Source organism: Ambystoma mexicanum, chromosome 8, assembly GCF_040938575.1.
Source record: "Ambystoma mexicanum isolate Mex_15411 chromosome 8, UKY_AmexF1_1, whole genome shotgun sequence".
Classification (NCBI taxonomy): Eukaryota; Metazoa; Chordata; class Amphibia; order Caudata; family Ambystomatidae; genus Ambystoma; species Ambystoma mexicanum.
In genome coordinates this window covers 197,637,439-197,652,773 of record NC_090929.1, presented here as the reverse complement: position 1 = coordinate 197,652,773, position 15,335 = coordinate 197,637,439, and positions in this window count along the sequence as shown.

The following is a 15,335-nucleotide window of genomic DNA, read 5'->3' as shown; positions in this document are numbered from 1 at the left end:
TTTCCAAACTTCCCACAGCATCCCAATTAGCCGAGCACTAGTACCCTCAGTACTAGAGCTCAATCCTTTTCACGGTTCAGGATAGCAATCCGTGCCACATTGGAAGCTGATGTTTGGCTCTGCACAGTGTTTCATCCCCAAACCGACACACAGAAAAGAACAACTACGTGTTAGAACAGTACTTATGATGCCAACTGGCGCAGGATAAGAAGGACCAAGAATTCACAGACTACTCCCTTTCTATGTGCTATGGGGATTCCATCTCAAAAACACTAAGCTTAACATGAAACTGCTTTGTAATGTCCCTTCCATGATAGAACACCATGTAAACATGTAATCCATCATGAAGCAACTGAAAAGGAATCTAAAAGAGGCAAAGAACGCGTATTAGGCACTAGCCGATAACCGTTGTAGAGCACTCAAAGAGATAGAACCAGGTGACATGTTGTGGCGCGACACAGGAAACCTATTCCTGTACAGTCTGCACAAGTTCCAACCACGATATTTTGTCCCATTTCCTATAAGAAAATGACTATGGTGAGTATTATGCAACCCTCTTTTTTATCTTTACTATGCAGCAACAATAAAATACTAAACAACTACAGCACCCAGAATTCAGTCCTAGAGTGCACATACGTTTTATGACACATATGCTAGGAAAAATACTGGCATTGGTGTGTAAACTCTTTTATTCTGAATTGATGCAAGGGACCTTGATAAGCAAGTTGAAGCAAAATGAGCACATTGCTGGCAAAAATGGACATAACTCCATACAATTTCCAAGCATTCCTTTATGGGAACATAAATGTAAGGGGCTGAGTGAGTGCAGACAGCGAGCCAGGCCTCACAAGAGTGGCCTCACTGTTGGCTCTCCCCCAAAGTAAATTTCAGAAAATGTGGTCAAGTGGTGCATTTAAAAAAGATTTTCTAAATATATTAGTTTCAAACATTATGTTCTGAAGCTGTACTCCTTAAGGAATTCAATACTTTAAAGTAGATTTCCCACAGAAGCATTATTCCCATCTGTTCAGTACTGTACCAGCAGAAATAACAGTTCACATAGATATTGCACCGACAGATGCCATGCCTACGAGAACCAGCGTGCCATGGGATATGGCCTGTCAGAATCACTGGGCCACTGAATGTGCCGATCAGAATCACTGTGCCATTTAACATGACCCTGAAAATCTCTGTGTCACTGACTGTGTAGTTAAGATCCCTGTAAAGCACCATAGAAATATAGAAATGTCACAATGGATTTGTATTAATTATTTCTATTGACTTTTCAAATACGGTAACACAAATTCTACAGTAAAGCAACAATGTACATCAATAGAGAAGAGGGTAAATAATATGAAGTGTCATCATACACACATCAGTTCTAAATAATAACATTCCATACCCATCAGCTTTATATTTCCAAATCAAATGATATCAAGCTAGCCATCTCCGGCCCTCATTATAGTTCTGGTTTCCCGAGCACAAATAAGAAGACAAAGGGCCTAATTACGAGTTTAAAGGTAGCCAGGCCCTTAATAAGGCGGCCTCCAAACTCGGGTCCGGGTCCGTGGTCCCTGAATGGGGAAATACCGGGCCATTCTGACTTTGGAGGGAGCAGTATTTCCCCATTCAGGGAACCCGGACCATCCATATTCCCATTTGAGCTCCCATAGGGCCCGTTGTTAGCTCCCAGGTCCCCTCATGGGACCCTCAAAGGATGTCTGGTCTGACCAGACTTCCAGAGCGGGTCCCGCAATGGGACCTCGTAATAGGGTGGAATGGGTTTAACGGAAGCGGCAGCTCTTCCGGCACCATTAAACCCATTCCACCACGGTTGTAATGAGGCCCAAAGTCCTATTCAAGAACTCAGGACCCAAACACTGTAGCGATTTACAGTGGTTGTACTTTGGAAGAATCCACTCCATCCGCTGCTATATTACAATGTATCTACTTGTGCTGGTGCTCTGATAAGTTTGCATCTGCATCAAGTTAGATCACACTAAACAAAACCTCACATTTCTGCATACTTAATTCACACAAATACCCACACAACCAACTCTCTCACAACAAACTGCACATACGTCACCACCCCGCAACATCAATCAACACATAGATCGCAACAACAGCACGCAAGGACTCGCTTCGATCCTATATGCACACCCATGCTCAGCGCACGGTGAAAACCTAACTGAAGATGCCAACAGTACACCACCTCTCACTTTCCTACGCCCTCTTCACCCACTAACACAGCCTACCACCTTTTTGTTTACAGATCCGCCTGAGCACCTGGAGACCAACTCTGTTGGTGATGGTGCTCTATATAAATACCTTTAACATTACCATTAACATTAACACACTGAATCTGATGCAATGAAGTTCTCATGATATAGCTGCAAAGAGGGAAGCAGTGTAGGCCAATTCCAGAAGTGTAGCTTAAAAGTGAACAAAGACCAACACAGAATATAACAGATCCCTTCATTTCAGACTTAATTTCAAATAACATAAAGTATTGTCTTGTAGGGCGTGGTCATTTCCCAAACATAAAAGTCAGCGAAGCCACAGAAACCTATACTTGAAAAATAAAGCAACAGAAAAATCACTGTAGTTCACCAAACAGCCGAAGTGGGACCTTATGCCAATGTTACCCAGACTCTGTTTCTAAGAACACAGCTGAAACTTGCTTCCAGTATTAATCACAAATACTCAAAACACAGTTTGTTCATAAGGGGCCCCTTCTGCAATGGTGCAGACAGAATAAAAACGGTGGTTAGGAGTGTGGACCCGAGAAATAACAATTGATCATTTAGATTCATTAGCTTCACCCATCAAATGTATTGGTTACAGTTTGTCTCCCCAAGTGAGGAAGTGTATGGCCAGATATGGGTCAATTGCTTTGAAGAGGAGGTGTCAAGTATAACCCCCCACTCCAGTTGCCCCCCTCCCATTGCCTATTGAGTTCACTGCAAAGTATGTGACAGATGAAGAGCAGTTGAATCAGCCAAGAGCAGCATATGAGCTTTGCCCAGTACCTATCAGCATGACAGCACCTATTAACATACCGACACCTAAGAAAACTTGGACAGTAAGGTATCATTAAAGAAGCCATACTTGCATTCTAAACAATATGATGGTTGTTTGAATAAAATACCTGAAGAAGCAAAGAAGATGATGAAGGAAGATGAATGGTGACATCAGAATAAATCGGACTGATGCACATATAAAAGATATAATGACATGAGAATACTGATATGAGACTAAATATAGAGAAGATACCATGGATAAGTGACATCTTGGGATCAAGATGACGAAACCTTTACCACATACAGGTGCAAGTAACTGCAAGAGGCAAAGAAATTGTGAAGCTTGCTCATGCTAAATAGTCGATAAATTGTGGCAAGCACCAACGTCTACAAGTATATACCTCAAGAAGCACGTTATGTATGAATGCAAGTCCACTACCTATATGATAAGAACTGAAAAAAGGTTACAAAAGGCCATAAATGGAGTGTGTCACAGCATGAAAATCGAGAATGAAGACAGAATAAAACTTATCTAAGGATGACCGTGCCAAGAAACCAAGGTCTTATTTGGCTGGAATAAGCCAACATTCGATACAATTAAGGAGAGAAAAGAACAGAGGATCCTGTTCAGAAAGGTCAAGATGAGCCACAGACGTCAGAGAACTAGTAGAATTAAATCAAACATACAAAAAGACAGAGAAAAGCAGATTTCACGGTATCCAGACATGTGACAAAGGCAGGCTGGAAGAGTGAAATATTCACACCTACGCATGGATCCCCGCCATATCCATACTCCTTAAAAAGTTCTCAGAGCACAGAGAACACTCAAGGCCAAACTACAAAGAAATAATTGACACATACTACTGAAGTGATGATTGATTGTAACATAATTGGGGGGAAGCTGGGGTGCAGACAAGCTTCTCTGCACCTGGATGTTCTTTCTGTGTGCTGCTAGACGTAAATGGAAAAGTATGAATTAGGTTGATACCAATCCAATCATAGTGGACTATGTAGTCTAGGGTCCTATAGTGAGTAGAGCCGATGGGATGTTGTACTTTTAGTGACGTTCATAGTGGCCATTTTGAAAGGAGGACTTAGTTCCCCCACCTGACATTGATTATCCAATCCACTCTCCCCGTTACCATATACAGATACAGTACCTATATTAAGTTACCTTCCTATAAACAATCACATTGCATGTTCGGTTTGTAAGATGCCACATAGAATGACATTAGTAAGTGCGCAGGTTGTACGTCAGTGATGACAATTTTAGCTATAAATATTATGTTTTTTCTAAAAGTAAAGAGAGCGAGAAGATCGAGCGATTGCGGATGTTCGTTGCACTCCCCGTTTTATGAACTTGTCATTAAAACGGACTCACTTTGCCAAACTATTGAGTTGTCTTAATTATTTGATGCATGAGTATGAATCTGCATCCCCATCTATCTCGAGGGTACTGCTACTCATCTTAAAGGGCTGTTTGGAGATCATCCAATTGAGCTTGCTGCGTCATTGGCACCCAAGCAGCACGTCACTGATGAGAGCCAAAAAGTCTGAACATGTCTGTTGTTGCTTATGTTTCCGTGCAGAGCAGAAAAGGCCTTGCAGTTCGGCTGGACTTCTCCCATTGGTGGTAGGACCAATACTCATTTGCATATGATTTGAAACCTTCTGTAATAGTGCCAATGGGCTATAAAATAGTGCTGTGAAAGGCAGGGTTGGATTGGGCCATCAGCCACTTGGCCCGTGGCTGTGCCGAAATCTTTGTTATGTGGGAGAGTCCCTGGGAGCCGGTTTCTGCCCACGCCTGGACCGGTTTGAAGTAAAAACAAAATGCAAAAAAAAAGCACCCATGCCCATCTGCTGCAATCATAATCAGTCTCAACTGAATGGCTCTGACAAATCTGTGCCTGAAGCAGGACAGCATCAGGTGTTAGGGGAGCCAGTATAAGGAGGGAGCAGGCGGGTGGAGGGAGGCAGGCAGCCCAAGCAGTTCCATTGTCTGCCATCGGTCGGGTGACTGATAGGGAAGACACTGACTGAGAGGACCTGCCCCTGCGTGAAGAGCGGAAAGCCAGCCCCCTCCATCCGGCACACAGTGTGCCAGGGAAGACACAGGCCAGGTGAGAGGGCCGGATTCTGCTGGAACAGAGGAGAGAGAGCACACCACCCCTCTTTCCCCCCGCAAAGTTACTCACTGGAGAAGTGAGGACACTGTGATGCTCGGAAATAATGCCATTCAAATGCACATATGTCACTGAGTTGCGAATTATTTCCTGGGAGTGGAGCATGTTCTTCGTACAATCCTTGTAAAGCTTCTGGAAACCTGGTCCGGATTAATGCAGGGAGCTCTGACACCCCTTTAGAATCATGCCAAAGGACCTATGCACAATCATTAATGCTGGGCAGAGCAAGTGCAAACAAGGGCATAGCTGCGCTTAGAGGAAGGAAGGACATGCCCCCCACATGCCAAGGGCCGTTACGATGGCACGTGTGAGCTGAGCATTGGCGCCGTACCAGGGGAGACACCTACTTGGAGAGAGTCAGGGAAAAGCCCAGCAGTCTCCCCATGTCGCATACAGTGACAGGGAAGACATGGACTAGGAGAGAATCCCTGCTTCTGCAGGGACAGAGGATCCGGCATCCCCTGCACACACACTGGCAGAGAAGGGAAGATAGTGGTTGCGCCTCTGCAGTAACAGAGAGGAGCAGCAGCTTTTCCTTACTCACACACAGGTAAAATACCAACTGCTATTAAGTCCCTGCTTTTGCAGAAACAGAGGAGAGCCTAGCTCCCTGAACACACAGTGTCATGGCAGGCACGAACGAGGCTAGAGGGCATGCCTCTGCAAGACCGTGGCAACCAGTGTGTTACAGTGTGCTGCGGCCCACGCCAGCAGCCAGCCAGATCCAGGCCGGTAGAACTGACACTCTGGCAGGGGGAGGGGCTGGGCTTGGGGGGGCAGCATAATTCATCAAAGCATGGTAAGACATGTTATCTTGCTTTGATGATTGATTTGCATGCATGATCTGTGCATCATAAATGATGATGCATGCATCATTCACATGCTGCTGCAGCATGCAAAGTTGAGGGGTGGGGGCCGCTGCCACTCCAGTGGGCCAGCCAGTGTGCAAATTAAACTATCACCTGGAGGCTCCCTGCAGGGCTGGGGTGGGCCTGGATGGGCCCACGGCACAGCGGTGCTGCTGTTCACATTAAGTTGCTTTCAGCTTTGCAGGAAGCAAGGCATTTGTTGAACTTTGCAAAGTTGAAAGCAACTTGTTGTGCATCCATTTTGGAATATGTATTTTGCTTTTTGCAAGTTGCAGTAATAGCATGTTTTTTTTTTTCTGCCATTGTCTCTGTAACGATCATCACAAGACATTCCATCTCAGTTTCCTCGGTCACTTGACAAAATCCTTGTGCCGAAACACGTCTGTACAGTGTAGAACTAATTGACCATGGCATGTCAAGTGACCATTGACTTAATTGCGCCACAATGAATGCTTTGTTGTAATGTGTCTATCGTTCCCATCTCCCTGGCATGCTGTTCACAATGTTTGTTTGCATGTATGAATGAGGTAACGAGTGCTCAGAGTATGGGATGTCCTGTGAGTGCGCTGCTTTCCCTATTTTGCTAACCTCTGAAGCCTGAAAGTAGATGCATGCAGGTTTGACATGTGTCCAACTTTGCACCAGATCTGCAGATGAACTTAACTGGTCTGCTGGTAAATCTCAATTACCAGTTGAATGGTGTCCACTACAGAATAATTGCTCATTTTACTATGGACGATATGATACTCAGTGGGTTGAGCAATCGCTGCTGTGATGTGTGTGTGATCTGCAGGCTCGAATCTCAGCAAGGCCATCTCAGCCTTTCATCCATCTTAGTTCGATAAATGAGTACCAACACAGGATGGGTGTTATTGGATGCATATTTGTTCTAAAACAGCTATACAATAACATATTATCATTTGGCCTTGAGCGTCTGCTTGCATTGACAGTAATTTGACAATATGGATCTATACACACAGATATTAATGATACACATGGTGATCCATTCTTGTATGAAATGTATATCACATTAGTGAAATCATAACCATATTTTTGGTAGTGTACTTAGGAACAATGCTTTGATGCCACTTCCTGTTTTTGTCAATGGGTGAAATTATGTGGTTCATCGCTTCCCGGGATGTCACTTTGGGGTGGGGTCAAAGGAGCTCACTTCCGGTGATGTCATCAAAGGTCAAGGGTTGTGAGGCGAGGGGTGGGCCACTTCTTTTTTGGGTGTCCGGGGCTATTTCTTGTCCCAGTCCGACCCTGGTGAAAGGTTGTCCAGAAAAAGCCCAGTGGTTATGATTGATTCCTAACCTCCCACCATCACATATTTTAGTGTCAGTTTGACTCTTCAGGACCTTCATAGAAAACAAAATAATTGTATTTTATGCAGGCTGAATTTAATACCAGTAGAAAGAACTCCTTTGTTACTTGCATCAGTGGCAACGGAAAATAGGCTGCAACTTGTCCTGCCCTGCATTGCGTACCAATAAAGGAACCCATACATTCTCAATAAGACACTGCATTGTTGTCCTGCCAAGATATATGTGACTGGTAATATGAATCAGTTTCATGATGAGCTTGTTCCTACAGCGCAATGGCGGATAACTGTGAGGATGCTGATGTGAGTGGAATACATGTCAGTTTGTTAGCAGTGACAACATCTTGCTCTTTGCGCTGTGCAGTTGGAAAGGCCGTTTTCATAACACTTGCCTTTTTTTCTACTTTGTATGGCCGAACCATATTTCTTCACCTTCACAAGCTGCCTGGCTGAACGAATCCCCTCAAATGTCACACAAGAAACATGTTTGCACACGATGCAGCGTATCCCTTTCTTGGTTCTTTATCAAGTTATCCATACTTTAAATGTGAAACCCACTAGTTAGGCATCGTTAAGTGCAGCTAATGAGCAACCATTTCTTCCTATGAAACTGACTTGTGTTTTGTTCCTGTAGCCTGCTCTAGCTTACTTGCTGTTCTTGATTCTATGATACTATTTCTTGCTTGCCCACCTTGTAACTGAAGTAGACCAAATTGGCTGGTTACGTGGATATTTACACAATCCTCTAGATCTTTAGAGTTATTGTTTGTGTGTCTCACCCCTCTTAGTTCACTCTGAACTTTTGTATATTGTCGGTTACTGTGTGTTTATTTATTTATATATTTGTTTATTTTTGCATTTATAGCAAGACCCTCAGGTATCACGGCGCTAGAAAGAGTAATTGCGAAATGACAGTATATAAGGTGAAACAACAAAGTTAAGGTAGGTGTACAGTGTGGGAAAGTCGCACATCACAGTACGAGGGGGTACTTCAGGTGTACAGGTAAGTATGTTGCAGACAGGTAAGATTGCAGATGCAGTGTGGGGCTGGGAAAGTCATATCCAGTGGTTACGAGAGAGTTAAAAACACATACAGGACAGGGCTGGGAATGTCAAATCAAGTGGTACAAGAAGGTCAAAATGCACATGCATGACAGGGCTGGGAAAGTCATTTCCGGTGGTTACAAGAAAGTTAAAAGCACATACAGCATAGGGCTGAGAAGGTCGTATCCGGTGGTTACAAGAGAGTTAAAAGCACATACAGGAAAGGGCTGGAAAAGTCATATCCGGTAGTTGCAAGAAGCTCAAAATGCCTGTACACCACAGGGCTGAAAAGGCACACCAGTGGCTGCAGACGGTGAGCATCCACAGAAAGGAGAGCAGTAAAACAGCTGTTTCGCCAAGCACATGCTGGGAAAGCCTCACCCGGTCTCGCAGGGGGTAAGTAGCAGAATAAAGTCAAAGAGCGTTTAATTTCAGAGATTGAAGGAGGTAACAAGGTGTGCCGATGTGAGCCATTTGAGGGTACAGGCGGAAATCACAAGATTTGGGCAAACCCTGGAGGGCCATGGGGACATGAGGTGAGTCCAGGCATTGCGGCCAGAAAAATTTGATGACAACATACCCATAACTGGATGGAAAGGGAACGATTCTGCTCAATAAGTATTTTCAATATAATCTTCACATTTCCATTGGCCTCTTACAGTTTTGCCCATAATAATCCGATTGAGCAGCTCCTGTTCCATTTTACCATGTACATCTGCTGCAAATGCCATCAACTTCTCCACCCAGACCATCCAGTTTCAATGGTCAAAAACCTGAAAACATTCACCCCGGTAGCTTGGGTCGTGGGGTTCCTCATTGTGGCACGAACAGCACCTACTGGCTATTTTCTGAAAACAGTTTGTGAATACAAAAATTAACCCCCTGTGGCCCAACACTCCTACCTACAAGGCATTAGCTCCATCATTCTAGTTTCCAGGTAGCCATTTTTGTTCCTAAGGGACAAGAATGCAGAGGTGTCAAGTAATTAGCTTATTTCCCACCCTATGCACCACTGTAACTTACTCATTTTGGGGGTTTATTAAATGCCTATTCTATATTGTATATTATCTCATGTTCCATTACACAAGGGGAATATGTTGGGATTGTAGGCTGTTGGCATGAAAAGAACAATGAAAAGTAATTGGAAATAGATCGTTTTATTTGATCAATCAATGTGACTGTGGGAGAATATGTATATGTCAATCAAATCACAAATATGATGTTTATTTATTTTTTTTCTGATACCCCAAGAAAGATGAATTAAACAGCCTTCATTTAAATGTGCACTCGCTGTGTTTCTTTAACTCAAAAAGTCTAAATGCGTTTTCGTATCAGTTCCTTACCCGGCGAATGCATGTTCAAGAAGACCACAAAGCTGTCATATGTCTGCATGTTAGATGAATAGGGCATATGTGTTTACTCAAATACAATGGGCCTAGTTCACAGAAGTGTGCTATAATGTCAAAAACCCGTTGGAAAAAGCTCTGTGAATTAGGCACTCTATGCTCATAACCTCATAATTTTGTATTCTAGGACGTGAATACGCTGATATTGGCAATTCCCATGAATGTCCAGATCATTACGTCTTTATTTGTAGAAAATGCATATTTCAGCATTACAAAAACAGTTATTTGTAAATTACAGACTTCAGAGTCACGGCTTTGTAACTGACGAATAGTTACAAATAACATGCTATTTTTAAAGGCAAGTTATGTACTCAAACAATGTAAAGAAGGAACGAGGATATTTAAGTACAGCAGCAGACCATATTGTCCATTCTAGATGTTTTGCAAGAGAGCAGAGAAAATGTGCTGGACATCTCCACTACATGATACCCCAACCCCCAATAACAATCACGTGTTTGTCATTTAATGTACATGAAATATCTCCATTTCAAAACATAGTAAAAGGCTTACCTGCTACAAAGGTTGACATGTCTTGATGTCTTGCTTGGTCTTTGGATGTACATTAAAAGATCCCCATGTCCAAATATAGGTGACCTACTGAAATTGCGACTTGCCTATTTTAAAATGTAAAATGGATTAACCTTTGACAGTGAAGAACCATCAGGTTTAAGGATTGACAATATGGGTGTTTCACGCTCATGTGCACTTTGCCTGCCCCCTTCCAGCTCTTTGAAAACACCACCCACGATAAATGCATAAAAAACAAACATAAACACGTACATGCATGTTTCCCTTTAATTTAGGTAGGTTTGTTTTTATAATGAGGGTTTTCATCCCCTCCTGATTTCCCTTTCGTACTCGTTCACGCACATCCTCATTCACATCTCTTAAAATGTCAATATTATGATCTTGTTTTTCTTTTGTACATGTTAATCTTAAAATGTCTATATTTTGAGCTTGTCTTTTTTGTTGAGTCTACCTACCTTATGAATGATTGTTAGGGGGAATTCTCAGAAATGTGCTAATTCCTCTCTATTTTAGAAACTCCCAGCAACTTTGCTGGATTTTGAGGACTTGCATTTTTAACCTGGAGAGTGTGAGACCCGTTTTTCCCACTCTCTCATGTATTTTAATGTGATTTTGAGTTCTGTGTTTCTTTTGGCTGTGGAATCTGACATAGACATCATATGTTTACATTGTGTCACACGGTACCTTCAGTGCAGTGGCACAGGGACGTCGTTTAGATTTCCCAAGGTTTAAATACCTTCTCTTGTATAAACTACTGTTTCGAAGAGCAGTAGAGTGAAATTGACTTCACTTACATTTTAACTTTCTAGACCCAGCACACACTACTATCTTACAATAGGCTACTGGAGGGGTTACTTTAGTATCCCTTTTGTCTAGCTTCTCATGTAAAATTGTATGCTACCCTTTCCTCGACGAATGGCTGGTGGCAGTGGTTTACTTTTATGTACCATGGTGTGCATTTAAGGCGGGCTGCATTTGCAGCTGCAGTAAAGCACCCAAGGGTGCCATTTTTGTCAAAATGGCCCTGATCTTCTTTTTTCAGCATTTCTTTGTGGAAAGGTCCTTCTAGAGATTTACTCTGTGTGCCAAACCAGGTTTGGTCCCTTTGTTCATTTTGCCTTTGGTGAGATTCATGAGTGAACCACACCTCTGGCTCCAGGGTGTCTGGCAGGGGCAGGAAGCGAGGTTGGTGCCCACAACCCCCTGTGCATAGTCTCCTAGGAGACAGGCGACCACTCTTACGTGATTGGCCAGCTGGCTGTCCGGCCAGAACAGCCACCCTGCTGGGTGACTGCCAGCTACGCTGGAATGAATGGGAGAAACCTGCATAAAAGGCAAGGCTTTTTGGCTTGGAAGGCAGAGTCGACCACTGAGCGAAGGAATCCGAAGAAAAACTTGAAGAGGAAGCCTGCTGCAACTCCTGGACCGTTGCTTTGCCCAGTAAAGCCCTGCTGCTGTGCTGAAACTTTAATTTCGTTTCGACTAGAGAAGCACTGCAAGGACTACTTCTCCCCTTGAATTGGTGGGACCAATCAACTTGAAAGTAAGCCACCTGGGCATCCTCTCGGAGCTGGTTGAAATTCCACTGCAGTTGCTGCTGGAACCGAATAGCCAGGGAGTTGAACACCAGATCATGTGTGTTGCTTTTAAGCTGGCCAAGAGCGCCAGGAATATCCTCCGGACTCCCAGGAAGCAGGACTGACCGAGCCTGAGCCACCTAAACAGAGTGCTGGACCCCAGATGCTAGGAAATCCCATCTCGACAGCCAGGAACCGCAGTGTTTCCATTTTTGCGGTAGACGCAAGGAGCTGAAACACTTAAGTGGCACTTGTTTGAAGATTGCCTGTTGCGGTCAGTGACCGTCCCATTGCAAGAGTCCCCAGAAGTCCTCCCTCTTGTCCCCACGATTGAGGCCCAGGAACACCAGGATCTGCAGAGCTGCACAGGAGCAGAAACCATCTGCTGCACTTTTCTTCAACCTAAAGGTACTGTACAGTCTAAGAGAACTTACCTCTTGTTGTGTGACCTCACTTGTCCTCATGGGAGTCTTGTCTTGGTTGCATCTGTAGAGTTGCTAACAGATTCTTTACCTCACAGGCCTAATCAGCTTGTGGCCCTGTTTGATTTCTTCTTTTCTACAAATACTTCTAATACATTGTGCAAGACTTTCTACTTACATGCAAGAAGTGTTTCAGTTCACCTTGACTTTTGCTCACTTAATGTTAGCTGGCCTGGATCCCTGAATAACTCTTCTCTCCTCTGCTTATGTGTTTTGTCTTCCTTCCAGGAAGGGGTTAACTGACTTTGCATTGAGGGATTATTTTGAAAGTACTTACCTGCTTAAGGATAATTGTGTGAATACTTGCCTTATTCCGAAACCTCTTTCTTTGACACTCCTCTCAATAATATTCTAAATGCAACAGTGATATAATAATGTCCCCAGCACCCTAACTATTGAAGTCACCTGAGGGCGTAGGTAGTGTCTGTGGGCAATCCCAAAAGGGTACTTACTGATTTAGAAGACTAAGGCCCTCATTAAAACACTGGCGGTAACCAATGGTGCCATTAGCCCCATGGTTGCTGCCGGTATTGTAACGAGTCTGCCATGGTGCAATGGGGAATTACCACCCCATTGCAAGCTTGGCGAGGCGGTAATTCATCATGCACCATTGGCCCTTCCCCATTCCCATTTTTGCCCCATAGGGCTCAATGGGAATGGGTTAGGCAGTAATTATGGTACCGCAAATTGCGGTACCGTAATTACCTTCAAGGTCCCTTTGCGGGTTCCTACTTTAACTGCTGGTCCAGACCAGCCATTAAGGTCGGGAGCCGCAAAGGGACCTCGTAATTAGGCGCTTAGGGGTTAACGGCGCTGCAGCCTTTTACGGCGCCGTTAACCCCTTAGCGCCAGGGTCGTAATGAGGCCCTAAGAGTGTGTATTTTGAAGTATATTTGTGTGTTGCTTTATATTGCTCCATTCTGAAGAAGGCTTACTCTAACTGACTGCTAGATAAATTACCAATTGTTTAATCAAGAAACCTTGTGTATAACAGTTTATTTGAATACCTGTCACTTTGAATCTCTGTGTAACTCCCCTACAGCTCACATTGACCCCTCTTGAGATAAGCCTGGCTGCTCAACACGCTACCAACCTGTGTAGTACAGACCTATAACAAAAGGTTGGGTTCCTATTGCCAGGAGATCAGTGTTGTTGTAGTGCACCCAAAGGGTACTGCATACAATCTTGCCTAACTCTGATTGTTCAGGAATGTAGGACTTTGAGGACTTTGCTGATATTCACTGCTAATATTAGAAATATCACATGGATGTTCCAATGGAATTGCATTATTTCAGTTGGCCTTTAATATGAGTGGGTGAGATAAATATACATAGTCAAAACCCTTTATAAGAGCTATCAGATAATGTATACTTCTAACAAGACAACCAAGACCATTCAACTGAGAACATCTATGCTAACTTGTGGGAGCTGAGGCTTTCTTATGGAAGAGGAATACTTACCTGGAAAGCTAGAAGGGGATAGGGCATACCTGTGTTAAATGTATGAGAAGGGAATGCATTCCCAGTTCCTGTTACCCAGAGTTTTGCCATGCTCCATCCATGACAGGGGTGAAAGCAGTAGATTCAGCAGCTGATGGTGACTGTAGTCAAAATTGTCTATCAAGTCATTGAAAAAAGTTGGGGAATCAATCTCCTTGTATGTACACTCATGTTGTACTACTTAGCAGTTTAATATTGTAAGGGAATTTTTCCCTCTACAGATACAAAACATTCATTTCCCAGGCTATTTCAGATGCAAGTGTATACCAACAATTGCAGTAGTAACAGAATGAATTGCTACTACAGATCTGCAAGGGATTAAATAGACTGAGTGTTCTGTAATTACCTTTGTCAAATTAATATCCTGAATAAGCATCTCTTGTCCTTACTTTTTCAAAGAGGAGAAGGGCATTGTTTTTTAAGTGAACAGTGTTTCAGGAACACTTTGCTTGAATCAGCTCCACTCGTCTCTTGTCCTTGCTCCTAAGAAAATGTATCTTTGAAAGCAACATTTTCTATGCCTGTATTCTTTTAAAAAATCCTCATACTATGACTTTTTTTCTGCTTAGTTAAGAAATATTTAATTTGAAAGGCAACTTCTCAAACATTCATGTTGATCAAAACATATTTTTAAAGGCCAACCTAAAACTGTTCTTGTTCTCTGGACACATGTACAACATTAATATGTATTCGATTTGAAATTATATGTTCATCAAAAATACTGATGTTCCTATGTTTGCTTATTCTGACGTTTTCTAAACATATACTTGCAGTGAATTACTGAAGTTGATTTTACCTTGCATCCTTTATTTCCCCCAACTTATGATATTATATTTAAATGTTTTGATCATTTAGTTTTTTTCAACAAAGTGGAAATACACATTTTGAATCATCAATTTAGAATAGACATTTGCATATGAACATGTATGTATGAATAGGTAATGTTCTTTCTGTCTTGCATGGTTCATGGATTTTGATTATCAAGACAAAAAGTAGTCAGGCAGCACACTAATGTCTGTATTTTATGAAAAACCTGGTTGCATTTGTAATGTTTTAGGTGACTTCCTGGACAAACCAGGTTGTTTCAAGATTACCGCCTCCATTGTAATCTCTCCATTTGTATCATGCTATGTTCAATTGTTTCTTAGTCTTCTAATAGTTACATGCAACTACGATGAGATCTTCACGTTAGTTTTGAATTCCTCATATAACCACAAAAAGACTACATTTTTTCTAATTCACCTGAATTAGGTTGTGTTTAATTGGATGCCCGCATATAAACAACAACTTTAGATATTTTGGAACACATTCCAATTAAATTCATAAACAATTTCGAGGCACACACCAATCTTGTTTTTTATCCCGATCCAATATGGTGCCACGCGAATGGCCGCAACGTC